Here is a 27,941-nt window from a genome sequence, read left to right as displayed (position 1 = left end):
TAAGTGCTATTACTACACTTGTTAATTTAATTAGTCTTTTGTACTTAAGTTAGTTGTACGCGTTGTGCATTTCAGTGGGTATAAATACATGGGCAATTGTGAGGTAATGGTGATGGAGGTCAAAGAAATGAACTTCAGAGGCACAGCTAGCAACAAAAGCTGCAAATATTGGCCTTCTTTGAGCACATACACACGCACAAACATACACACACACACACACAAATACATAGACACGCACACAAATACACACTCAAACACACACACACACAAACATACATGAAAAAAGCGAGAGTAATTTGTCGAGGAATCGTAATGTCTGCTGTTTATTCAATCATTTTTAGTAACTTTTTAATAAGCACTTGACATAATTTTTACAGACACTAATGGCCCTGAGGGCAGTTTCTTTGATGGGTTTATTTGGGCTTCATATCTTCTTGCAGTTTCAGTTCAAACTGGCTAGAATACCCATTTATTAAGCTCTGGAGACGGAGCTGACACCCCTTAGGTTTGTTTGTATTCATGTTTCTATCATTGCTGACATAATGGCCCCTCTGTCATTCTTATTAGAGAGAGAGAGAGAGAGATTCTTATGAGAGAGAGAGAGAGAGAGAGAGAGAGAGAGAGAGAGAGAGAGAGAGAGAGAGAGAGAGAGAGAGAGAGAGAGAGAGAGAGAGAGAGAGAGAGAGAGAGAGAGAGAGAGAGAGAGAGAGAGAGAGAGAGAGAGAGAGAGAGAGAGAGATTATGACCGTTATTATATATTGACCGCTATAAAGGGAACATTATCTCTTTCTCAAATCTACATCTGGCTTTTTACGGGAGGTAGGGGTTGAATGCCGAGGCAAGTTGTCCTTATATGATTTGGCGTGTAGAAAGGCTTATCTGGCTTCTGATTCACTTCTGCAGCCAGTGATTCCTTGAAGGGTCGTTGAGTAGTGCCATTTGTAGGGGTGGGAAAAATAATCAATTCTTCAATGCATAGCGATTCTCCCTAGAACAATTCCGTCTCGATGCAGATAAATTAATAATAATAAAATAATTTAAATGTGTGTATTGGCCAATCTGATTTGTCTTGACACGATTGCGATTCAGCCTACGCATAGCACGCACGCAAACTAGAAGAAGCAATAGCTCCTTCTAATTCAATAGCAACTTTTTCTTTAATGACATAAAGAAGAAAGAAAACTGAACCCTATTTTTTACATACTTCCATATTGTGTTGGTCAAGCTGGATTGATTATTGCATTGTTCATAGAAAGTCATATTGGTGACAAAAGCTTTTTCTCTGATAGAATATTAGATAAGTTAATTAATCGGTTGATGTCTTTAATGATCATCACAAAAGTATAAATATATTTTTGAAAATCACTCATGGAAATGTACACATCAAGATGCATCGATAATCGTTTTAGAATCAAATCGTTGACCTCAAAATCGGAATCGAATCGAACCGTGAGGTGCCAAGAGATTCCAATCCCTAGCCATTTGCCTCCACTCAAAAGAGATTAGCATGCAGAATTAGCACGGGTTGCTCGCCTGCCAAATACAGCACCACAACATGTGCACATGTGCCCGGACAGACATACAGAACCCCCCACCACCACCCCCACCATCAACAGTCTTCCAACAAACAGCTTATCTTTGATACTCGGTACATCTCTTTAACCTCAGAAATCCCCTGAAATCCCCTGAAAGGCATGCATTAAAGGTGAAGGGTGGAAGATTGTAAAACTAAGCAACAAAAATCAATTCTTCTCCCTCCCTACTTTTCTTCACTATTGGTGAGTATTGCATTTCACACCCCTTTGATTGACAGGCAAGATGGATTCCCTGAAATAATCACAGGAAAAGATGACCTGATTGGTCAGGGGAGCCGTCGAAAGTCAGAATTGGCTCTGACAGAGGCAGGCCCAGTCAACTGAAAACGGATATTCTCACAGCACAGTTCACTCACTAATAGCTGAGACAGATGAACAAATCACATTCAAATAATAGCTCTTAAATCGTACAGAGAGATGTTCAGTCTACGTCACTCTACGTCACTCCCCGCTCTATGCGCCTGTCGTTTGCAGAAAGAGACGAGAGCCGCAATCATGTCTTGTTGTGTGGTTGGTTGCACAAACCCTTTTAATAAGACTAACAAAACGCAGAAGTTTTACAGGATACCATCAACTCGCACCCCATTTAAGGCAGACAGGAGACGCCTTTTCGGGTCCATGCTGCGTGTTAAGAGCTCAGGCAGAATACTTTGTCTGAAGAACTGTTCAGCAATAGGGAGGAATGTGAACAGCATTTCTTCATCTCTGTCTACACGAGTGATGACTAGATCCCGCTGTGTCCAAATCACAAAGTCACAGTTCTGGACACCACATACTAAGTGAAGACGAGGTACAGCAGTGAAAAGCAAGCTTATATGAATTTGTAACGTTATATTAGGCTATTATAATATAGTCGTATCCATAAAGGAATTATCTTAATTATACAATTAAAATATGTTATATTATAATAAATTACATACCCAGCCACGCAGGTGCAGTTCGCTCTCAGGATGCAGTTGTTTTTCTTATTCACAATGACCCAGACGTTATACATCTCTGTCCTCTTCCCTTGTCTTTGACTAGGCAGCACCTTAGTCTTCAGAGTCAAAAAGTTTTCAATTTTGTAACCATGTAAAAGTATGTCCTGAACATGATTGTCTGTGACATGGCTGTAGGCATCCAGCGTCGTGTAGGACTTCAGGCTCTCTCGGGAATAGAGATTTGGTGTCTCGATCAGGCATGAACGGATGTCCGGCCACTGAAGCCTGGACCATTTTTTCTCATCCACTCACCTGCCTCTAACGTGTATGGGTCATTTAGACGTATCCTTTTCAATAATGTTAATTTATCCGCGTGACCAAATTTATCCCTCGCTCATAAACTGTCATAGTAAGCTGACATCGCTTATTAACACCGCAACTGCAAATTAACCACACAGAGATAACCATACCACACAGAGATAACCATGGCAACCGGTCAAACTATTTTTCTTTCTGCTATCATTCTGCGCGCGCATCCTCCGTGTTGATAAACAAATAATCCCCCTGCAGCATAATTAACATACAAGTATGCTGATTTTTTTGTATTTTTCTAAAATTAAATATTTGTATTTTGGTACAAGCAGAATTAACACGTGCAGATTCCCTCTGGATTTTAAAGTTTTTCCCTCTCAGCCTATCTTTCCATATCTCCAAGAGATGATTAGAATGTGCAGAAGCTGTTTATCTTTCAAGGTAACAATCAGGCAGTTAACCACCTCGTTGCTTTGGGGGATTGATAGAATGAAGGTGAAAAAAAGAGGAGCTATCGATGTTAATGAGTTTCGCTGCTAAACTGTGACTTGCAGCAAGATCGAGGCTGGAAGAAGAAGACAGAAAATAACAACTTGTTTTTACCAAACACCTTCCCTGGAAGGGCTTAACCAACACCAATTTGCAGATGTTTAATTTAGCTCTTTTTAATGTGGGTTTGGGCTTGAATGATATGAATACATAAAATCGGCAAGAAGAAAAATGCGGCCTTTGTAAAACCAAAAAATTCAACAACCGTCAATTCCATATTTTACCTCTTACTACACTCGCTGTGTTTGTTATTAGTTTGCAACTAAATATTTGGATGCCTTTTAGTTCAGTTACAACTTTACTCAAATGATAAAGGGGTCATGTGATGCTATCAACTCAAACGTGATGCTCATTGGCTCCCTTACAGGCAATCCACAAGACAACTCCTTAAAACATGCAACACCATTCATGCCATCTCAATCTGAGGGTATTAAGGTAGCATTAACATCTCCACTGAGCTGAATTGTGAGGTGTCATTTGGAATGAAGGTTTGACCAGACTCCAAACTTGCCCAATTAATGTCGGTTACAAACTGATTCAATTCAAAGTCATCCATAGATTCCACTATTCAAAGGACAAACTACACAAAATGTATCCATCTGTTTCTCTATTGTGTGACAAATATATGCAAATGTGAAGAGGGCTCTTCAACGAATATTTTCTGTCTCCTCCATCTCTTACAAACATGTGGCCGTAAATGATTCCAGTTGTTTTCCAGGGTATGTGGAAAGGACATTCCTTCTGATCCTTATTCCTTCTGATGGACTCTTTGGATGCTCAGAGACCACTTTAAGTTATGCATCTGAAGAACAATTGGCCTTGGTGCTTGGTATGGTAGCTGCTGAGAAAATGATTCTAACAGATTACTTACACCCCAATGCTTTAAGATATGGCTCAATGAAATGATTATAATCATACAGAGGGAGGGAAGAGGCTTCTATAAATCTAAAGCGCCCGATAGAGTTCTGAAGATAGGGGGTCCATTCATTGACTATCTTAAAGATAAATAATTGTTGATTTTATTCTGTAGGGATGCCGCCCTATACTCTACTTTATTATTGTAATTCCCGACCAACTTTTAGAAAATGGCTATGAATAACATGTGGGCAATTGGACAGAGATGTGTGGTGATCCTCCCTGAGTCGGTGCTAGTATCCAGCATTGGGATGTTCAGCATTCCCGTGTGTGTCCACAGATAAAAATGGTTTAGAAGGGCAGAATTGTACTGTATAATGGCTAACGCAGTTCACAGCCCTAAACTAAACTCTACCAGGCCCCCAAATTATCAGTACGAAAAATAACCTGGAGTCACTTTGGATGTAGCTGTTGACTTAAGACAACACCAAGAGGGAGGAGAATACATTTTCATAGTTAACCTATCAAGAATCAAAAGCTACTCAAGTGCTTTTTTCCAGCAATTTATTTCCAGAGATGGGGCCCGATCTTGTATGCCAATTGCAACACTCTAGCTCAGCTACTGCTGTAGGTTGAACTCCTGTTGAACCATATGGGCATGTCACAGTGAAGTATTTTAACAGGCTGAGTGAAGTCTCATGGATGAAATGTAGTCCAAGCAAGACAGTGAACCAATACTCCCATAGGTATACTAGAAATGCAAAATGTCTTTGCCAGACATCTCCACACATGCACATGTATGCGATGGAGACCTATTGGCTTTGAGCAATGTCTGTCAAATTAAAAAATGCCTCCAGACCTTTACAATAACGGAGGGGCAATGATAGTTGAAGCCGCCTGCTTCAGTCCACTCAAGGGCAGCAAAGCCCTGCCTAATAGTGGTCTAATTTTTATGTTATTTGCTAATTAATTATGTAAATGTTTTGCGATTGATTTGTAGCCGGGGACAGCATTCTGCAACCAAGTTGGCAGATGCCTAATATGTCGTAATGTGTTAACTCTCGTTCCAGCCTCTAAGTGCTGTGCTTTTCTGTTCCCTGAACCAGTTCCATTCCCTGAATGTTGCCTAAAGGGCCCTGGCTCTGCTGCAGCCAAAGGCAGCCTGTGTAGTGCGCCATTGATGCTAATTTGAATTTGAGCTTGTCCTTGTTTTTGCCAGAAATAACCAACACATTGCTTCTATCTAAAGGAATGTCTGTATAAATAAATAAATAAAAATGAACCAGTGACTGATGACACACTATTACTGAACCAAGATCCAACTGATTTTACGTGATAGACTGAATTCTGGGATGGGCTGTATAGCTATCCCAAGCACATCGTGTTTGTGTGTGCATTTGTGTTTGTGTGTGTCTGCGTGAGCGGGTGAGGAATAAATGGTTACATCCCAGTATGATCCAATGCTGCACTGCATCGATTCTTCCTCTCTTTCATCTTAACTGTAGGCTACATCTGAGGTCAAACCTCAATCGATCAATAACCGTATCCATCTGATCTGACATTTCACATGGTAGTTATTTTACCCCCTCTGTGTCTGTGGGTCTGCTGGAAGCAAATGTTTGGACCATGAAGTCCAGTGAGCTCCTTTTGCAATATCAATTTCTATGTGTGTGTGCGTGTGTGTGTGTGTGTATCATTCTTTCTATCTGTGTGTGTGTGTCTGTGTGTGTGTGTGTGTGTGTGTGTGTGTGTGTGTGTGTGTGTCTCTCTTTGTCTGTGTGTGTGTATCTGTCTGTGTATCTAACACAACTGTGCCAGTTGTTGTTTTGTTGAAAGTGAACATACAATTTATAAATATTTTTTATGCTGCTCATCTGTGATTATATTTCTATATTTTGTCTTTTTTCACAGCAAAAAAAAAAGTCATCATTTGCTTTAGCTGAGCTGGAATGGGTAGAGTTAGTTTCTGTCAGCATTGATAAGCGAAGCTGCTTACAAACCACTCTTATCACCCAGCTCAAGGCTAATGTCCCTCTTGTTTTTTTCCCCTCTTTCACTCATTGTTGCCCTTTGTTGTTGGTGGATAGGGAAGAGCCATAGCAAGTTATCAACTGCCTTTTTTCTCTATTTGTCCCTTATCTCTTGCTCGCTCTCTCTCTCTCTCTCTCTCTCTCTCTCTCTCTCTCTCTCTCTCTCTCTCTCTCTCTCTCTCTCTCTCTCTCTCTCTCGCCATCTCTCTCTCGCCATCTCTCTCTCTTGCTCTCTCTCCATCTCTCGCTCTCTCGCTCTCTCCCCGCTCTCTCTTTCTTTCTTTCTTGCACACAGACGCCTCACGCTTACGTACATTCACACACACACTCACACACAAACACACACAGACACACAGACACACACAAGTCTTGCTCTACTTTATATCTTTCCATCTTTTAATCAACAAATTCATTTTATCTCTGAAGTGGCAATGTACGGATGTGTAGACATCAAGAGATTGTGATTAATTGTCCCAAATAAGATAAGTGTTTAAATGTGTGACTAATCTGTTGATCGTTTCTCCTCTGAAGTATGCAAAAAGGTTGGGGAAATGTGTGTGCGTTTGTGTATGTGTGTGTGCGTGTGTGTGTGTATGTGTGTCTTCCTGCTTGTGTAAATGGTCACACACATGCAAACACACACACACGCGCACGCACGCGCGCGCACACATTCACACACATACACACACATTCACACACACACATACACAAACACACATTCAGAAAACATTCTCTCAAACACACACAAACACACACACACATGCACACAGGCACACGCGCGCACACACACACACACACACACACACAAACACACGCAAACACTTTCCACAACAAATGGACTAAAAGATTTGCCTTCTGACTAAAAAGCAGATGATGGAATGGGTTCATCACACTCGATTTTTGCTTTATTTCCGTACGTTTGCAATCTTATTTCGTCCTCAACCCCTGCACCCCAGTCCTGATGACTGTTTCCATGCTGCAGGTTACCTTTTCCAGAGTCTTTTCTGGGAAGGAAATTTGATTCCCCCCAGACTCTATTATTCCAAGCTTACCTGCCTGCTAAGCAACACATGCACTGTTTATACACACCCAGCGGTGTATACAATGTTCTATGTTTACCCTTTCTATGTTTATCCGAGTATGTAAACATACGTTACACACACACACACACACACACACACACACACACACACACACACACACACACACACACACACACACACACACACACACACACACACAAATATAATTGTATACATTCAATTAGATATTTTGTGCATCGTGTTTCTAAAGGTGTTGAATCTGAAGGAGCCCCTGACAGTGGGTCTCAGTTTCAATAAGATGCCTTTCTCCCTTACATAATATCCCCATACACCTGGCTATAATTCAACATTCATTTCATGGATGCTTCTTTTGATGATTGATCATTATGAGAATATATTAACCGTAAGTTTAGAAACGGGAGAACCATTGAATTGGAATGGTTTTCTATTGCTAAATGCAAGGCACTTTTATAAGTGCCTTGATAGAGTTCAAGAGGCATGCCAAATGGTTAGAGGGGTTTTCTGTGTTTGGGTATGAAAATAACAAGCGAGGCAGTGATTTGCGTTCATACATTTTGATGTTATGTGCACTTTTAACTCAAGGACAAAGGGACATGTGATTGTTTTATTTCATTGGGAATTTATTTATTGGACCCTTGGAAAGATTTAGCATTGTTTGTTATAAAATAGACGGAAATGTAAGTCAATATATGGCAATGCAGTGGATATCTACACATTACCATACAGACTAGCATTATAGATCTTAATAGGGCTACGTTTAAATGTGTTACCACTTCAAGTTGATTCTGAGCTGAACTACCTAATATGGAAGGAGCAAGGATACACTACCATTCTTTATAAAATATGCCATTGTGCAAATAGCTAGAGCCATTGTTCAAAATAGGTCAATAAGTAGTCGACTTATTATAATGGCTATTGTATACAAAATATCTATATTTTTATCAAACTGTCTTTAAATAAGGGTTTACTTCATGTTTTAAGAAAAGTTGATTCCAAATTTTCTGTTTACCTATGTGACGATGCATCATTTGTTTTAACACTCATCTCTCTCTCTCTTTCTTTCCTTTGCTTTGGTTCGTTGTCCACCGTGTCTCCCCCCTCAAGGTAAGAACATACATAGTACAATCTAAAACCTGTAACTTGCTTCACATCTTACCAGCTGTGAGTCCCCCCCCCCTTCTGTTTCAAGGCACAATCTTGTATATTTAATACATGATTCTATGTCAGCCGATAGAGTTCAGACATCAAGTGAATATTTTACAGACATTACGATAAAGTCAGTGTTTTCCGCCAGCCCTACAGCCGTGTGACTGGGTTGAGAAAGTTTGTTAAAGCACTTTGGAAGCAGTTGCTTTAATTACAGCCTTGATGTGATGAGATTATTGCAGACACTGACCTTTTACTCGATTAACACTTAACTAATCCTGATCGACAGTTGGGTTCCCTTCAGGAGACTCCCCACAAACTAAGTTTTAAATAATAATATCGTCAAACAACATGCACAAAACAAGAGTAGCCATATTTTTCTTACCCATGTAAAACCTTTTCTTTGTATTTGATTCTATCGGATCATTGAAGATTGAAAGAAAAATACTTTCCGAACGATTATATCATTTGAAAGGCATTGCTGAATGCAGCAAATCAAGATTGAGAAGAAGACTCCCGTACAGTGTTTTGATAAATGTTTTATATTATATTATCACGAGAAATGTAATGGACCCTCACAGGTTCCAAATATGAGTGGATTACCTGAGTGGTTTTTTATGGTTTCCTAAACCTAGATTTGTGGGAATCAAATGGCTTGCTTTTGCTTCAGTCAATGAAATGAAAACAAACCTTGAGGATGATTGCTTTTCGATATACAGCTAAAGACATGCATCTAAAAAGTACACTATTTAATTTCCCCACAGAGGGAAGGTCAGCATGTTTTTATCAAGGGTATACCAGTACGTATTTAAGCGCAATATTGTTCAAAGAAGGAGGCCATTTATTTTTTAAATAATACCCCTTTAATTTCTTCGCCAGATATTTCATATCTGAAAGCCATCTTTGTTTCTCTATTTGATGTTATAGGTTTAAATAGTCCCTCCAAAAATGACCTAGGAATGATCTTGTACTGTCCTAGGAAGTTACAGACCTCAATTAGCGAACAGTTAATGTCATTGCAGTCATTAATTTCAACCTACATTGAATGGCTCCCTGATCCCATTAAAGGTTGGAATAAGATCCCAGTGGCTGGAAAGCTAGTCATGAATTGTTTGAGGTCTCACACATGGAGGGGAGGGGACAAAAGCATTCTTCAAAATAAGTGCTTATCTTGGAATAGCTTGCTTCATCTGTTGTTTGCTTCTTTCCTTGAGCACCTCATTAACCCATTATTAATACATGTATACATAGTTATCTTCCAACAAAATATCTGTATGCTTCTAGAGAGTGTCAGTTCAATATCACCTTTGAGTCTGATGTATGGAGGTCAACTCGGGATCAAAATGGAGGCTTTCAGAAAGCAATGAATTCAAGGCACTTCCAATGAGGCTTTTAAAATCCATCATTGTCTGAGCTTATCATCAATAGAAAGTTCCAAACAGGCTTGGCTTAACTTTTTATGATGATGAGGCAAAAGATGAAAAGCCCTTTCTAACTGAATTTGCGATGCGGGGGAACCTTCAAGCCCATATGTAATAGTCTGAGGAGACGGCAGGATGCGATTTTTTATGTAGAATAGAAAAAACGAAGACACAAGATAGAAGAGAGACACAAAACCATGAAGTATTTTCTTTATTATATTTATAATTGACTGTATGTATTTTGTTATATGTATTGAACTTTCCCACTTTAGCCATAGAAACACAAATTCTAACAACGTTTGTTTTACCTTGACTGAAGGTTGTGAACCCTCCCAAAAGTTTACCTTTGACATATTTCTAAAAGAGCATCAAAACATGAATCATTCAATATATTTAGTATTTACACCAAAAGCTTAACCCACACTTTGGTTAAGCTTGGTTTGCGACAGTGTTGGGCCAATGTGCCAACGCTTCCAGTAAATTATTCAATGAGCGCAGGACGAACTCCAGCTGAGGAGTCTCAGTGTTCAATGTACAAGCGGTAACTGACTGTGAGTTTGGTAGAAAAACATCTCCCATCTTACTTTGTTCTTCTTTTCTTTGCTGTTCATAAACACTCAACTATAATATGTTACATAACGTGCCAGTTGGTTTCTTTAGACCTCAGAAATCCATATATTTTTGCTTGCTGAAATTGCACACTATAACAAGGCTATACAAGTGTGGGCAATTCTGATCAGTTCAAGATCACTGCCAATTCATTCCTCCACTAGTTTGACATGTATCTCCTTGTAGCAACATTATGTTTGTCAAGGGCTGAGGGCAAGCTAAGTTTGAAGGTCTCTGCATAACAATGGCCAAAGTGATTTGACCAGAGTAAGGCGTAGTGCAAGAAAACCGTTAATGCTTTTGGTCAGCAGAAAAGTTCCTCTGAAGACAACATCGTACATTCTGGGTCGAGTTGAACAGAAAAGTGCTGACCCTGCATATTTAGCCTCACAGCCCCGTGTCAGTTAATATACTGCACACACATGGGTTGGGTACCTATGACACAAATGCGCAGAGAAACACACAAACACACACACACACACACACACACACACACACACACACACACACAAACACAAGTTTGTGCAGATAGCCACTGCATGAGGTACTTAGGTCTCTGGCAATGGCCAGAGACGTAAACCAACAGCAGCAGGTGCTTAATAATGCAATAGAGAACGACAAACATAAACACGCTTAAACGCACACACACACACGCATACGCACACGCACACATGCAAAGATAAACAATGACACTACACATGCTTGCCCACACCTGGTTGGTTTTTGGGGTCCGGGGGGCAATAAACTGGCATAGGGCCTGCTGCGCCTGTCAGAACAATCAAAATATTCCGCTGAGGGCTGGCATTTACCGCTGATTCGCCAGGACGGGCGGGGCCCACGGGCCTCAGCCAATAATAAGGCTCCACCTGTGGTGATGGATCACCTGTGACACGCCTGGCCACATGGGGGGAGACATGGCCAGTGGCACGCAGCAGACGAGACAGGAGCAGACAAAGCACGAGGTGGCTGAGAGAGTTGGAGGGCAGGGGAGGAGGGGATTGAGTGTGGCACGGGAGGAAATTGAGAGAGTAAACTAGCAGAAATACAATTCAGCTGTTTCCAAACGGCTCTGGAGCGAAACTGTGCTTGTGGGTTGTTTTTATTGATGTATTTGTATTCATTTTTTTCCAAAGCAGCTAAGCCATGGTCTTGGTAAGGATGGTATTTTGTTTATTTAACATTTTTAATAGTTTAGGGAAACCTGTCAAGATGTTGGGGTTCAACATGAAGACAGTTTGAGCAAGGCATTTGCCATGGGTCAGGGGTTGCAACTCTAAAAAAATCGAAATATCTGGCCTGGAGAAAGAGAGGCTAGCGGGATGGCAATTATGACTAAATATCCCGAAAAAAGTGACATTTCTCTTTGGTGTTGTTGTTGTTCTTTGACTTTGGGCTGTGTTACCAATAATTCACTGGTTCTTGAATGTTATATCTCACCGCAGCTGTAGGATGTCGACTACAGGCTACCTTTAACAACTCTAGCTCAATCTCAACCGAGCCGAGATATAGGCAAACATGGCGCCCATTTCAAAGAGAAATCACAAACAAACTGGTGGAAAAAGGAGAGCCGAAGGCCGTTTGGGATGGATATTGACACTAAGGAAGGGATGCTGTCCTCCAGAAGATAGATTTCACTGAGAGCTGGAACAGGAGAGCCCTTACCTAAACCCCTTAAGGATGATAATTAATAACCAGCTACTCCCTAATCGTTTTCAGTTGATGATATAGCTCAAGGTGCTTTACAGTAGTATATATAAGTTGTAAGCAATGATCTCCCCGACCCTCGGGAAATGAAATATGCTTTTATCTAATCAGCTGAAGCACAACTTATATCAAATAGATTATTCTATCCCTGTCAGGAGATATTGTCTTCAGTAGCGCCTCAAATAACATCAGAGCTGTACCCATAACTAAATCTCCTGTTGGAGTGTGGACATTACATTCATTGATATCTTTTGATTGCTGATCTAATGTTAATGTTTCGTAATATAATGTTCTCTTTTTCCTATCTTGTTTATATATATATATAAATATATATATATATATATATATATATATATATAGATTTTTTATATGCATGTAATGTTCAGTTTTTCCTTCTTGTTTTTATATATATATGTATATATATTTGTGTATGCATGTTTGTTTTGTTGTTCACCCAGGACTACAGATTTAAATAAACCTCTTGGCTAACTCACATTTACATTGAAGTGTGAAACACATTAAAATGTGTGGTGTGTAGTGTAGCGTTGCTCCCAAATTAATCTCAAATAAAAATAAAATATAGTACATATGTTTTGTTTTACACACCGAAATCCAGGAGGTGTTAACCATCGTTTACATACAACCACTTTCTGCACTTCAGCCAACAAATAGATATGTTATTCCTCAAAAAAGCGAACATTACAAAAACATCTCTTTCCCTTGCCAGTTACCGAAGAATACCGTTGCAAGTTATTCCCTCAATCCATCGAAAAAAAAAAACTTGCCCAATGAGGGTTGTTTGCTGCAACATCTGTTTCCATAGCAACTTCCTCCAGCTCCTCCTGGCATCCCTGGGTGTTCCCAGGACCGCCTGGAGAAATAATACTTCAATTGTGTTTCTGTCCCCAAGCTCTTTTTCATGGTAGATCTTTCTAATACACCTCTAGGCGCCCATAGGATATCCTTAACAAATGATCAAACCACAACTGGCCTCTCCCAAGGCATAGGAGTAGCAGCTCCTCTCTGGGGTCCTTCAAGATCACAGGGCTCAAGTCCCTCAGCCAGTCAGTAGGTGGAGCTAGGCTCGCCCTCGTCTGCCTCACCAAGATGGTGTGGAAATCTTCTATAATCCGATGCGACTTAAAGTTTCATTGAGGCAGTTTTTTTTGTCCACTGGGACACAATTTTGTGGCAGCCACTCAGAAAATGCTAAGTATCTCAATTTCCCCTGGTTTATCGCTCCCCTGGGCCACTACAGAGTTCGGGAGTGACCGCCCTATATTAAATAGTCAGGTTTTGCGACCCTAAACAACCTTCTTCACCTGCCTTGACTGCTTATTCAAAACCATCATAACCCAGTTGAATTTTTTGCACAAGGCAATCCAGTTTCTATTAGCTTCATAATCGCTTGTAGCTAGCCCTTAGCAGCCAGTTAGGTGGGCTTATGAGATTGTCCAATATCGACCAGAGCCTATATAGAGCCTGTGAACGTAGATTATATATATAGTATAGACTATATGATCCTCATAGTTGTGGAGATTATTAATCCTCACAAGCTTTTCAAACATAGTAAAATCTTCCCACACAGAAAGAAATCAAACCGTTAAATATATTCCCATAGGATGGCATGCCTTTGATATTGCCCCTCAAATCACGACGAATCATGATGACAACTAGGATGATGTTTATTATACTGCTCCATGAGACAGACATCTCATGTCACACTAGCGAGCTGGTATGTGGCTCTTGGTCGATCATGCAGCCCTAGAGCCAGTTTATCATGATGTAGATTTGTAACAAGTATTGCATTTGGTATATTAGATTGTCCTGGAGTTGAGGTCGCAGTGAAGCTGCTCACAGATTGCCTTGGTCAAGTTTGACCACACGGTTGTTGGTGGACTGCGTGCATGAAACTGCAGCTCTGCATTCAACGGATACCAATAGTACGATAATCAGGTAGCAGGCGGTAGTCACACAGTTCTGTATGACATGGGTCGATAAAGCTCAGGGGAAAACGACAGTGGTGATTAAACTATTTAAACACCATCTCAGAGGGGATGGATTTCCCTTTGGTGAAAGCTAACTAACTAAGTAAACACAATGACATATTGGTAGAGAGAAAGGGTTTCAGGCAACAACCTGGTCCTAAATGTGCTGGTGGATCAAGAGCTTGACTTTATGTGTGCAGGATCAGCAGTGATGAAGCAGAAATATGATCTTAAAGGGTGCTGATCCTCTTCTCTGAATGTTATGACACTGTCATTCTGGATGACTCCAGTCCAGGAAGTGACCCAAACAGGACGTTTATTTTAATTTCACCAAAGCCACTCTGTCAAACTCAACTAAGTTATCTGCCATCATCTCTTTGCAAGCGCGGAAAGCATATGCAGGGAAACCACATACACCCCCGGAAAAACACACACTAGCCCCAACTCTTCGCTTAGCTCAGTGCCTTGTCAGTTCTTTGGTGTCTTACTTTAAGTAGCGGCCATCAATAATAAATACGTCGAGGGGGAATAATTGATGGGGCACAAACTTCCTCTAATGCTGCTTAGTTTGATGGATGAAGGGACATCAGGAACTAGCACACACAAACACACACAAGTGCATGCATGCACGCCGACACACTTGCATTCACAAAGACACCCATACACACTGTACAACGTTTGATGGATGGGTGAACCACAGGAAATCGGCGGTTACAACCTTTTTTGGCACTTCCAAAGCAGTTATGCTGTGCATCATTTACAACAATGTTAAATAAACTATTGGTCAAAACAGCAAAATGGGCCATGAGTCCTTTCAGCTTTTATGGATCCCTGCCTTTTAAGATTGACAGGGTAACTAGTGTCGGCATCCTTCAGAGTGATACGACTAAAATGAGAATTGCCAAGATTATGTAGGGTTTGATGAATTGAGTCTGCTCCCTAAACAAGATCGGAAACCGAAAGTTGAGATGACAATATTAATCATATTAATCTAATAATGACAATTCAACCGGAGGGAAAATTCAGACTGATGCCACAGCTTGAAGGTTTCTTTTAAAAGAAAATCGCCCAGGCAATTGGGGTGGCAATCGAACGAGGCAATCGGGGCTGCGGCAAAACCCCGCCATGCAGCAGAACCACCGCAGTACGGAAACCTTCCCGGCTGCTCATAGACACGGCAGCTAATTCATCAGTCTGCTGAGGAAATGCACCTGGTCAATGACTTTAAAGGCAGTACACACATTCCTATTATATCTGCTAATATTGGTTTGTTACCACTTGGTGTGTATATATTTGATCCCTCATCCAGGACACACACATCCAGGTGTGTGTGTGTGTGTGTGTGTGTGTGTGTGTGTGTGTGTGTGTGTGTGTGTGTGTGTGTGTGTGTGTGTGTGCACCCGTGGGTTTGTTGGTTTTGTACTGATGAGTCACGGTACTGATGACTCAAGCGTTTGCTCTCTGCGCGCATGCATGTCTGTCTCTCTGACTGTCTGTGTGCGTTGAGACCAAACATTGTAAACTGGCCCCCTCAGCAAAGCGACCCATGCCTTTAGAGATGACACTGTTTCTTGATGTGCAGCGACATGGACAATTCACTGCAGGGCTTTTTGAAAACTGTGAAGAGGGCTAGGAAGGGCACACACAGCACTGTCTCTGTGTGTATGTGTGTTTGTTTGTGTGTGTGTGTGTGTGTGTGTGTGTGTGTGTGTGTGTGTGTGTGTGTGTGTGTGTGTGTGTGTGTGTGTGTGTGTGTGTGTGTGTGTGTAATCCTATTCAGAGAGCTAACTGAACATATATGCACATTGCTGCTTTGTTTCAGACCTGCAGGCCCTAAAGACAAAGAACATCTTCACATACTTGAAATACAATAGATGGGATTGTTCCTTAGCGCTGGTGTTTTTATGTGTGTGTGTGTGTGTGTGTGTGGGGGGGATGTGAGTGTTTGTGTGTTTTTATATTTGTGTCTGTTTCTTTGTATACGTGTGTGTGTTTGTATGAAACCATGTGTTTGTGAGTGTGTATGTGTGTGTGTGTGATCCTATTCAGAGAGCTAACTGTACATATATGCACATTGCTGATTTGTTTCAGACCTGCAGGCCCTACAGACAAAGAACATCTTCAAATATTAACCCAAGAATGGGACTGTTCCTTAGAATGTGTGTGTTTATATCTGTGTGTGTATGTTTTTTTATCTGTGTGTGTGTGTTTGTTTGTGCGTGTGTCTGTGTTTTTTGTCTCTGTGTGTGTGTGTGTGTGTGTGTGTGTGTGTGTGTGTGTGTGTGTGTGTGTGTGTGTGTGTGTGTGTGTGTGTGTGTGTGTGTGTGTGTGTGTGTGTGTGTGTGTGTGTGTGTGTGTGTGGGGGGTCCCGTCCAAGTCCTGGACTTGGCTGGGAGCACGGTGGTGCTGCTGCCAGGTTGGAGGGACAAGGATACCATCTGCAGCATTGCACACGCACTACTTCAACTGGGTCTGCATGTGGGGCATGTGCACGTGTGTTTTGTGTGCTTGAAAGATTTGGGCCAGTGCATGTTTACATTTGAACACACTTGGTGTGGGGTTTCATGGGGGATGTAGGTCATGCAAAGGACAGGGGGAAAGGAACAGAGGGGGAGAGAGAGATATGTGGAGAGTGAAAGAGATAGACAGAGACATACGTTGTTTTTAAACTACCAAATATAATAGTCTTATACCCACATTTTCCCCGCCATGGCCTGGTCGTTTGCACTAACCAAGGTAATTTACCAGCTTGATTTCGCACCCCAATTTCTAACTGGAGAGACTGTGAAATCCATCATGGGAGAGAAGCTCCCGTTTGTAGCCTACACTCAGATGTGGTCCACTTGCATGCAAGTGGCTTGAACAATAAATAAATAAAACTTTCGGGGTATGTAAATTATTCTAAAGATTTCTACTCTCCGTAGTCCTGCCTACTCCAACGAACCAAGAAAGCCGGCACCTTGACGAAGGCAAACTATATCCCCTCGGTTTTCGGTTTTACACAGGCAAGACAGTGAAATTGCAGGGTGTGCCAAAACGACTGTACCGGCTTGGCAGTGTACAAATGCCTTTAGAGAGATATCAGAAGTATCTATATATAAAGAGAGAGAGGTACTGATGGAGATAAAGAGTTAATAAAGAGGGAGAGAGTAGGAATGTGTGTGTGTGTGTGTGTGTGTGTGTGTGTGTGTGTGCGTGTGCGTGCACACTCACAACACCTGCTGTGGTGTGGTGCTGTGAACTCTGTTTTCTACTGATACGATTCAACTCATTCTGAATTCCATCTGAACATTAAGGCCAAGAAGACATGATTAATTTACGCAAAATACATCTTCAAACTTCCAACAAATTTGAAGTTTAGCTCTCTTTTCTCCGAATTGGGTTACCTATAGTTCAATTACTTCAATACCACGATCTAGACAAAAATATATGTTATTAATAATAATAAATCATTCAATGTAGATATTCTTCATGTATTTGAGCTCAAAATGTATTGGCGCCTGCTTATGTTACAATGCTGTATTACGTAGCTAATTATGACGCATGGCAGATCTGGCGGTAAACGGACTGACCAAAGTATTTAGTCCACTTACCTTGTTCTATTGTCCCCCATGCTATGCTGCTATTCTCCATGTTGGTTTAGGGTCATTACTTAGCACCGCTGTAGCGAAGCTCTGCCTGAGCCACTACGACGAACCCGCCCACTTTTTGAGAAGCTATTTCCCGCCCAAACCTTCTCCATTTCTTATTGTTATGTATGATTTCTTTCCATCTCCATCAAAACACTTTACTTTTATTTTATTTTTTTATCCAAATAAATACGTTTTGGGAGAAATTAATAAAAACAATTATAATTTTGTCCTAACTTCTCTCTGGCATGCTGGCAAAGGAGAGAGAGAGAGAGAGAGAGAGAGAGAGAGAGAGAGAGAGAGAGAGAGAGAGAGAGAGAGAGAGAGAGAGAGAGAGAGAGAGAGAGAGAGAGAGAGAGAGAGAGAGAGAGAGAGAGAGAGAGAGAGAGAGAGAGAGAGAGAGAGAGAGAGAGAGAGAGAGAGAGAGAGAGAGAGAGAGAGAGAGAGAGAGAGAGAGAGAGACCGATTGAGAAGAATAGAGATGCTCTTAGTGCCATACGGTGATTTGTCCAAAATAAGGGATGGAGGCTGAGGTCAATGTGTGTGTGTGTGTGTAGTGACCACACATGCTTGCACCATATGGGTCGTGCTAATAGAGAGATATGTAGCACATGCGCTAATTAGCACCCTGGAGTCAGTGAACGAGGCAACACAATGGGTGTCTGTGTCACACTGTGTTATTGTCTTATTTATGTTTTAATAACGTGCATGATTTAATAAATGGAGACCTATGTCTATGACATGCATATTGAGGTCATGTTCAATGGTCCAAATCGACAATGCCACGTATTATTGAAAAAAAAAAGGTAAATGGAATATATTTATATCACACTGTTCTGACCCGTCTCACCTCAGTGCTCTGCCATTGGTGACTCCCATTCACACACACATGCACACACCTATTCATACATACATACGGTTGGGTACAGCAGTTGGGGTTACAGATAGAGGTCTTGCTCAGGGATACCTCAACACTTAGATTGTAGGAGCCGGGGATTGAACCAGGAACCTTCCAGTTGCCAGATGACCACCTCTACCTATTGTGGTACTGCTGACCTCAAACATGAATTATCTTTATATAAGCTCTTTTCTATAGGTTCCTCATGATAGAACTGCTTTTCAATCAATTATAATATGTTTTAACCATATATATATATTGTTGTAGTAGTAGTAGTAAGAGTACTAGTAGTATTACCAAAACTACTTATATAATATTGGCAGTACTACTACTACTACTACTTGGTAGTAGCATCATCCAGCACACATTAAATTTTCATTATTTTAGCACATGCATGTCTTTGAAAATAAAAGCCTTTGTATTTGTCTTTTACATATTTTCTTCAGACAACCTTCCAGCCTATAGTCTGTTTGATATACTGTGAGTACAGTTCAGAGGGACTCCACAGAAGCATTACAGCTGCCCTATGCAGGAGCGCTCTGGGGGCATGTAAGGGCTGCAGATCACCCAGGCCTCACAGCAACGGAACAGAGAGCCTCGTCCTCAGGGTGGATGGTGCGCAAATTCTGCAGAAAGGAAACCCTCATCCGGTGAGTTGATCATAAGCTGATCTCATTGGCTAATCTGCGCTCTGTTGCGGCCACTTCAGCAGTAACAGCATGAGCAATGGTCATGTTTTGTAGTAGAAATACGTGTGTACCTTTCTCCATGTGTGGAGGATCCCCTCAGCACGCCAGACCTTGGTAATGAACCGATGCAGAGGACTGTGCAGTGTACTGAGTACAGGGCGTTCAACTCAAGGCCAAATGATCTTGGGTTGACCTCTCGAAGGCTGAAGCCTACCCCTATATCCTTGATTAATGATCTCCTTCTTAATGATCTGTAATAGTGTACTTAATGTAAGTTGTTAAAGTCATAGCGCAGGGCTAGCAGATGGGGTGGAGTGGTGCTGGTGCTGGTAGCATATGGGGTGGAGTGGTGCTGGTTGCGGTAGCATATAGCAGTAGAGGAGGTTGGTGCTGCTGGTAGCATGTAGCATGTAGCATGTGGCCGAGTGGTGCGGCCTCCAGAAGCCTGCAGGTGGAGTAGGACATTAATATGCTTGCATCATCTCAATAGGATGTGTTGAAGTGCGAAGCTATCTGTTACCCTCGGGGGCCATCTTAAACACTTGAACAAACGCATAGACACACATGTACACACCCGAGGCACGGACACCCACACACCAGGCACTACACATGCACGTAGACAAGCACATGCATGAATACAGACACACATACAAACACATGTGCTTACACACACACGGCCACCCACAAATACAACCTCACACACGCAAACGCAAATGCAAACGCAAACACACACAGACAGACAGACAGACAGACAGACAGACAGACAGACAGACAGACAGACAGACACGGGTAGGTGTGTGTGTTGCTCTACATTTTTAAAGTTCAGCTTTTCAATTTACACTTATCTCCAAGGTTCTGATTACAAGCATACCATAATAGGACCTATGACAAAGCAGGCACTACAAACACACAGGACATCAAAGACGACTGAGCTCAAAGAACGAGCTATAAGCCTTTAAAGAATTGCTATGAGGACATTGTTGTCTGTTCAGCAGTGCCCTCTGAGTACCGCACCACTTCAGAGAGCTGGTTGAACACATTATCCTCCCAGAATTATTCATCATTACTTATAAAAAAAAACGGTAATAAATAAATAGCCAACATTTGGAAGTTTGTAACTTAGATGATTCTCGCATTTTTGGGGGTTTATTTTCCTTGTTGAAAGCTCTTAACAAAGCTCTCTTTGGACATGGCGTCCTCTTAATAAATTAATCTATGCGATTTAGCGGATTAACTTTAATGAACACAAGGAAGTTGTTAATATGAATTGTTCAAACAGTGGTCTTCATTCCATCAATTGCTAGAATGCATATTTTTTTTGGGATGTTTTATATGATAATTAAAAGGGTATATTAATAAAAACATAAAAAAATGCAACGCAAGAACCGAGAACCAAGATCACAAAAAACATAAAAAACTTTTAACATGAATAATTCCATATTGCATTACAACACCGTGAGAATGCTATCTCAACATAATGCAAACCATATCAGCCTCCTTCACACTGCCTGTGCAGAATGGTAAGCAAAAGTCTAGATGCAAATAACGTCTTTCCTCCTTCTTTTTCTCTCCGCCCCGTGCCTCTGCGCCATTGACATCGAACCATTTAGTATACACAGGCTGCTGAGTGTAGCGTTCATTCTTAGTGGTACAAGAAACGGTAATCCTTATTGAAGCATTTGAGAGTGTTCATCCCCCCGGGGTACAATCCAAACTCAATTTGTTCCCCCTGACCCGCTGTCATAAACCTCAAAAGAAAGCAACTGGCAGAGAGGCGATGGCTGAGATGATGGAGGAAAAGAGCGCTCTCTAATTGAAGTGTTTGATGGAGTGAAGAGACAGACTTTTTTGTTAAACATAAATATACATAGTCTACATGTTCTTGTGCTATCTAATTATTTTAATTGACCCATCAACCCATCAAGACACTAACATTTTAATTGCACAGACTGGCACAATCTTCGACCCAACGCACTTAACAGCTCTTTCTTGGGCGCAGACGAGACCAGAGCAGAGGTGAGTGCCACTTTTTAAATCGAGGAAATAAAATGCGAGGCAAATCGAGCATCAGCCCGGGCTGACGTAGTGAAGGCTGTGTGCTAGGCTATGGAAGAAGTTTGATCAAAACAAGTGTTTTGATCAAACTTCATTCCATGGTGCATATCCAAATGGATCCCGGCACGCAGTGAGGGCGGACCTGACCAAGTCAAGGTTTAGTGGAGGAGTTGTCAGGAGGTGCCCGTGGGAACACAGTGTGGCAGACTGTGGTCGCCTCTGGAGAAACAAGCCTCAGATTAATATTGTATGATACCACTAATAATAGATGAGCAAATTGGAGACACAGCCCTGCAGGGTCTCGCAGAGTTGTAGCGTATGCACACGCACGTGCACGCACGCATGCCAGTCAGCAGCCATGAATTCACACACACACATAGACACAGGCACATGCAGATGTACAAAGGGCTATCTGACATGCATGCATATGAGTGAAGCTCATATGCATGCATGACAACTCTCATGACAACTCTCTCTCTCTCTCTCTCTCTCTCTCTCTCTCTCTCTCTCTCTCTCTCTCTCTCTCTCTCTCACCGTCTAATTCTTCTTTTTCTTCTCTCTCTCTCAGACATATATATATCTATACATACACAAAAACACACACTGACAACTTACGCTACCCTCTCTCATCTCTCTCTCATATATATATATATCACACACACACACACACACACACACACACACACACACACACACACACACACACACACACACACACACACACACACACACACACACACACACCGCCAGCTTACGCCTCACTCAAACACCTGAGGTAAGGCCCTGCATATTCAAATTGCAGTCAGGCTTTGGTGCATTCCCAAATAACAGAATATGCTTTTTTTTTTCATTGCCTGAATCTCTTTGCCTCAAAGAAAAGCTCATCGCCTTTATAAATATTCATTTTCATTCAACAAATCCCTTACAGAGACAACAGCCCTACATGCTTCTAAATTAAAGCGCATACTAATGCCGTTGTCACTGTTGTATGGTCTCTATTGTTATGCTATTCTTAGCACACCCCAAGCACAGGTGTCATGAAGGAGGATTTGAATTTGTGTTTTTAACGCACCGTAACTAAGTCACTGCATCCATAAGTGTGAGTATGAAAGCTTCAGACTTAAAACTTAAACAGATTCTTAACATGTAATTTAAAAGCAAACATTTATACATGCACATAAGTCAAGATGATTAAGATGCAATTATTGTTCTATTATAATTATAATGAAATATGTTCGAACAAGGTCTATAATAACAACGTTAATGATAGTGTTTTGTAAAACCGCATGCATGCCATAATGATGATAACTTGGATGAGAGAAAAACTTATATCATCATCATAATTATATGAATGCATCTAGTGCTTGTCAAGTCAACATTAATTATACATTACAGTCTCAAGGTAGGCATAAAGTGCTGCAGAGGACCATGCTCATCTGAGAATAGACTGCACCTTCCAACCCTGAGCACTAGTCATTGAAAAACCCACTAGGGAAAGCAGGAACCCACATGCTACACATATAGATGGGCAGTTGTATAATTATTGGCGTGTTAGAGAACGTGACATAATGGCAAATCAATAATGGTTATTCAATTAATCCAAACAAAAAAAAAGCCAAATCACATCAAGCACGAGCTCCTGAATTGATAAATACTAATGAGTCGAGGATAATCAGAACAGAGCCAAGTTCCATGGCCGATCCTTTGATAAGGGATAGGACTCTGCCATTAGGAGAAGATATGAGTCGTGTTAAAAATGTGGCAGTGGAAAAGTGGACATGAAGAGAGAAGTCAGGGGACGTTCAGTCCCCATGCAATCACAGAGCTGGATTAGGTAGCCGGGTTAGTGGCGGACAGCAGTAATAAGCATACAACTAAGGCTACTATGGTCCAATACATACATTACACTTCTGGTTTTCCTTATAGTTATTTTTAAAGATGTAGTGTCAGTGGCATCTAGTGGAACAGACTTGGCAGACATCGAATATAATATTCATAAATATTATAGGGGGTCCTCTTCCATTGGGGCTGCTATGTTGCACCTCTAGGACAGAGGAGGGCGTGTTGCCCAAATGGCTACGATCCACTGGGGAACCTTTGTTAGGAGTGTTGTTGTTAACCAACACCACTAACACCACTTGAACCAAACAAGTGTCTAAGAAACGTAACCCTCTCGTGGACCTCAACATCAGCCACTGGCAAGCCACAGCTCTGCTTATCCACACACACATGGTGCCGTTGTATAAGACATCAACATTAACTGCTAGATAGAGAGAGCTCAAAGCATCCACACACAATTTGGCATTATACTTTTAATCTTCTGAGATAATTAACTCTTTCAGACACCCCTCAAAGAGCCTTATAAGGACATGTATGCATGGTAACTATGATAAAGATAGCAAATTTGGTTTGGTTTGACAGGCTAAAGCAGTAAAAATAGGATCGGAAAACGAGGCTTATGTGTACACTCCTAGCCTGGAATCGACAGACGACTTGCAAACTTTTCACACTTTTTTGATTTCCAAAGGGTGTCACCAACAGGACCGGACCAAAATGCCTCTGGAAGCAATTGTATAGGCCTAGAACAAATCATAACAGACAACATGCTTGCAGCAGCAGAGAAGGACTAGAATTGTGAACCATAGAGATGTCTGCAGTGTTGCAGTTTTTTGCCAAAATAAACTTAATGTACGCTTTGTTTTTAGTAACTCATCTCCACAGAGAAGAGCTGTTTTCTACAACAACAAAGCCATCTTTGTTGCTGTTGAAAATGCTTCTATGGCACTCCTCTTTCATCGTATTGATCCCGCCTCATTTTGAAAAATGGTTGTGATTGGTCGTCTATCTCGTACTGGGCAAAAATTATTTTGTATTGGAGGGGAGCCAGACCTTATCTGAGCAAATGAAACATGAGCTGGTACCTATGCTGGTTCCCCTATGCTGGTTCCCAGCTCTATGATTTGTTAAAATTTTCTCGGCGTGGGAAAGAATCGTAATCAACAAGCTTGTCAAACGTTAAAGGACCTTTGCTTGTTAGCTTTGACCTATCATTTTACATTAAGAGACTAAAAGACAAAATACAATTCATGCATTAATCAAGAAAGCTCATCACTTAATACTTGGCTACTCAATGCTGTCATTAGGTGCGTTTCCATCCCCCTGATTTTTTATGCGAACTTTGAAGTATCGAATCAGTAAACGGTAATGGAAACACCAAAATTCGCATCAAAATCCTCTAATTTGCAAAAAAGTTTATCCGCTCGCTTGAGGTGGTTTTTGAGAAATGCGAAAGAGAGTAAATTCGCAAAATGGGAGATGGAAACACACTTTTCGGAACAGCTGTGACGTAGCGAACTTTGAACACACAGGACTGACAGTCTTTCCGATTTCCGCATAACGACCGGCCATAGCAACGTGTAACGTCATCACCCTATTGTGCTCTCCCATACGTAAGGCACTCAACGTCGTCCTCGTATTTCCCTTGCTAGTGTGTACATTCTAATTTCTCTATTTCTTCGTCTACGGATGGAAGTTAAAATATCCAATGATAACTTCACTGAAAGAACAGTTATGACTTGTTATGAACAGTTATGCCCAAGGGAAACCAATTGCTGCTGAATTCCTCTCTCCATGTTTGTTGTTACTCATCTCTATTGGCGGGCGGACTAAACGCTTTTTGTTACATTTGTTACAGCTTTTCGACTTCTACCATTTATCATAGCAACGTATCGGCATACATTTTTTGCCTACAGCGCTACCTCCAGGCAGAACTAGGGTAGTGACCCGCTCCAACCACTTGATGGAAACGCACCTAATTCAAATTACTTTTTTTGCGAACTTTCTAAAGATTTGCATCACCTTTTAGATGGAAACCCAGCTATAGACAAACATTTTGGAAGCATCTACTTGAACCTTAGACACCACAGGCCAGGACTGCCCAACGTAGTCATTGGAAAGGGAATGGGAAGAGTGGGGAAACTTGTGGTTATGTTAGTGTATTAGTATCAAATACAACAATTAGTAGTTAGCTTGCCCATAGGAAAGGTGCAAATTGCCTACGTTGGCCTTGCTGAGATTTAGCGTTGAATAGCCGGTGCAGTATGTCAGTGAGGGTGACCCTTGCCTGCATGGGCTGGTAAGCCTACAGGTCACCATTGTTGGGGGAGGGGTCAGCCCAATTGCTAATTGAAATATAACGGAGCAAAACTAACTCGGCAATCGGCCAATCAGGCACTGGGTCCCGACTGCGAATGCTATTATTGAGGCTAGTGCTCCAAAAAACCTTGCAAAGAAACCAAGGGAGAGAGACAGTCCCCAGGATACCCTTGGCTAAGGATGGTGAAACGAGCGATGTAAGAATTAGGTGAAGATTTAAATCCCTGATTTCGGTTCCAAGACATTTTCCCAATCCACCCGGAGCAGAGAGGAGCTGTTGGCCGTGGTGTGCTCTTAACTCTGGGTCTCGATGAGTTAGAGCAAACCAAGAGAGGAGCCGTGAGAAGTGTGTCCGGCGTGCTGCCACACTCTATCAGTCTTTCTCACCTCCTCAAGTTGTGCAGCTTCCTGCCTCTCCTTTTTCCTCCTCCTCTTCTTTACTCTCTCCCTCGTCTTCTTCAGCTGTGTCCCTGTATCTAGCTGACGCCTAACCCTCCCCCCCCTTGCGTGATTCGCTGAACACTGTCTTGATCTCTCCTTCTCCCTCCCTCTCTAACTCTTTCTGCCTCCCTCTCTCTGGCTCCCTCTCCATTTCCTTCCTCGCTCTCTATCTAGCTATCTCGCCCTGTCTTATGCCTGCTATCTCTCTCTCTCTCTCTCTCTCTCTCTCTCTCTCTCTCTCTCTCTCTCTAACCCATTTAATCAGTGTTTTTTCCTCTGTGCGGAGCAGCACCATTTTTTCTTCAACCTTTCTGTGTTCAAGCATGCGAGTTAGGACTGTATGAGTAGCCGGCGTACCTCTGGGGTCGGCCCGAGCAGATGCCATCATTACTGGGCATCAGCCGTGCCTCCATGATTATGGATGACATGCATACGCTGGTATCCCTCAATATCTTTAAATTCAACTCTATCGGGAGGCTCTGGGGTCGGGTTGCAGCATATAGCCGTCGAACGCTAACCAGAGAACAGGAAAGTAATAGACCGAAAAAACCCTCAAAGAAGAAAAGATCTGTAACCCCAAGAGGGTGATGTATGGCAGAGGGAACAGAGGAAAGAGTGTGTAGCCTCTAAGCCACTTGACTTTACAAGTGATCGTTTGTGGCTTGCCTAGAGTGTGAGTGTGTAAGTACAGACATGCAGGGTCCAGTAACACTTTACAATGTTTTTGAGTTCACGTTCAAAGTGTTAATGAAACAATGGTGAAGATGTTCGGTTCAGCAGAAATGCATTTATTGGATGTGGGATTCATCATTGTGCAGTTAATAGCCATAGGCAGGCACATAAACACACACACACACAAGCACACTGACAAACGAGGGCTCCAGACTAACTTTTTTCACTAGGAGCACTGTGGCCCCTAACTGAAAATGTTAGGGGCACAACCAGGATTTTTAGGGGCACATACCGTAAATCAACATGCCAATGTGATTTTCTCCTTTTTTTTCCACTGTATTACTCATACATATTTTGATAATAATAATAATCTATTCCAATGTGCTGTTTCAAATTCAGAGTCCCATTTTATTGTGATTCTCATCTATACCAAGTGTTTCCACAAGTACGCGCATGCGTTCGATGACCATGGAAGCGACAATTTCACGGGAGTGCGCCCGCTTGTCGTGCCGCTTGACAGGACGCTGCGCCTCCTCTCTGCCCGCTCGCCTCTGCATTGGGAATGCAGCAGGCACGACAAACGCCTCCCGAGTGAAAAGCCCTTTATGGCACATGAAGTCCGGACCGGGTTGGGGTACCCACAGGGACCCGACGAGCGACCCGCACGATTTGTATGAAACGGTTGAAAAATAATGTACTGTGTCGGACAAGGGTACAGGTCGGGTCGGATGCCTGAACAGCGCGGGTCGGGCATGGGTTTTGCGATTAAGAGCAAGACCTTCCAGTGCTGGATATGTTATTCAATCCAGTCTCACAGAATTACGTGACACTGTCACGTAATTTAATTTATCTATTCATTCGTGAACTGGGACACGTCGTTCAATTCTTTTACAAATTTCAAACTCATGTAGCCTACCTAATGTCCCTAGGCCTACAGATAATCTATTGTTTATTTTTCTCATTTGTTTCAAGATTTTTCAAAACAAACAGAAAAATTGTCTGTGATAACTAACAATATGAAAGCTTTTGGCCACCCGTTTCTACTTTCACCTTTGATTCTGAGAAATTGTGACAATTCACGGATATATTTAATGCAGGTGCGCTGCTCTGTAGGCAAACCGCAACGGAAAAAAAGGTAGCTGCTTCATCTCTTCTTTTTAGAATTGTAGGCCTATGTCTTAATGTTTATTTTATCTAGCCATCTATTGT

At 41.7% G+C, this 27,941-nt stretch overlaps 1 protein-coding gene across 2 annotated transcripts in view; it reads left to right on the top strand.

The window, feature by feature from the left end:
* The window catches only part of grid2 (glutamate receptor, ionotropic, delta 2), a 376,215-nt gene that overhangs the window by 168,858 nt on the left and 179,416 nt on the right, over window positions 1-27,941 (top strand). The window lies entirely within an intron of this gene.

The sequence above is a fragment of the Gadus morhua genome, chromosome 6, assembly GCF_902167405.1.
Source record: "Gadus morhua chromosome 6, gadMor3.0, whole genome shotgun sequence".
Taxonomy (NCBI): Eukaryota; Metazoa; Chordata; class Actinopteri; order Gadiformes; family Gadidae; genus Gadus; species Gadus morhua.
This window is presented reverse-complemented; position numbering and strand designations above follow the sequence as displayed.